The sequence below is a fragment of the Nannospalax galili genome, unplaced genomic scaffold, assembly GCF_000622305.1.
Source record: "Nannospalax galili isolate Female #2095 unplaced genomic scaffold, S.galili_v1.0 scaffold896, whole genome shotgun sequence".
Classification (NCBI taxonomy): Eukaryota; Metazoa; Chordata; class Mammalia; order Rodentia; family Spalacidae; genus Nannospalax; species Nannospalax galili.
This window is the reverse complement of record NW_008338110.1, coordinates 112,066-113,412: the sequence shown is the minus strand read 5'-3', so window position 1 is coordinate 113,412 and position 1,347 is coordinate 112,066.

Here is a 1,347-nt window from a genome sequence, read left to right as displayed (position 1 = left end):
AAAAGGATGGAGAAAAATATTCCAAGCAAATGGCACTAAGAAAAAAGCAGGAGTTGCAATTCTAATATCTGACAAAATAGATTATAGGAAAGCTAATCAAAAGAGATACGGAGGGTCACTTCATTCTGATCAAAGGGACAGTTAACCAAGAAGATATTACAATCCTTAATATCTATGCACCAAATTCTGGTCCACCCAAATTCACAAAAACAACACTACAGGACTTTAAGACACAGATTAATTCCAACTCAGTAATAGTAGGGGACTTCAATACTCCACTCTTTCCATTACACAGGGAAACTGGACAAAGAATACACAGAAAGCCCTCTGAATTAAATACCATACATCAAATGGACATAACAGACATCTTTTGATTATTCCACCAAACACCAAAGAATACACTTTGTACTCAGCTCCCCATGGAACTTTTTCAAATATTGACCACATACTGGGCCACAAAACAAATTTCAACAAATACAAAAATATTGAATTAATTCTATGCATTCTACCAGACCACAAAGCAATAAAGTTAAAAATCAACACTGGGTGAAGCCCTAGTTACTACAAGAAATAGTGGCGATTGAACAACACACTCCTGAACAAAGAGTGGGTCAAAGAGAAATTAAGAAAGAAATAAAAGAATTCCTGGCATTCAAGGAAAAGTACAATATGGCACAGCACAACCTATGGGACACATTAAAAGGAGTCCTAATAGGGAAGTTTAGAGCCCTAAGTGCCTACATTAAAAAATTAGGAAGATCCCAAATAAATGACCTAACACTGCAATTCAGGGCTCTGGAAATCCAAGAACAAATAAAACCCAAACCCAGCAGAAGAGAAGAAATAACAAAAATCAGAGCAGAAATTAATGAAACAGAAAAAAGAAAAGAATACAAAGAATCATTGAATCTAAGAGCTGGTTCATTGAAAAGCTAAACAAGAAAGACAGACCCTTATCCCAGTTAACCAAAAGAAAGAAGAAACATGAAACACCAAAATCAGAGAGGAAAGGGGAAACATCACAACAGACACCCAAAAGAATCAGACCATTATAATGGAATATTTTAAACCCCTATATACGACTAAATCTGAAACTCTAAAATGGATGGATAGCTGCAATCATGGGCACCCCCGTAGTTAAACCAAGAAGAGATCAACATTTTAAACAGATTCATAATATATAAGGAAATTCAAACAATAATACAAAGCCTAACAACTAAAGAAAGCCCAGGCCCAGATGGATTTACAGTAGAATTCTACCAGACATGTAAAGAAGACCTCCAATCAATACCACTTAAATTATTCAAAATGATAGAAACAGAGGGAGAGCTCCCAAATTTCTTCTGT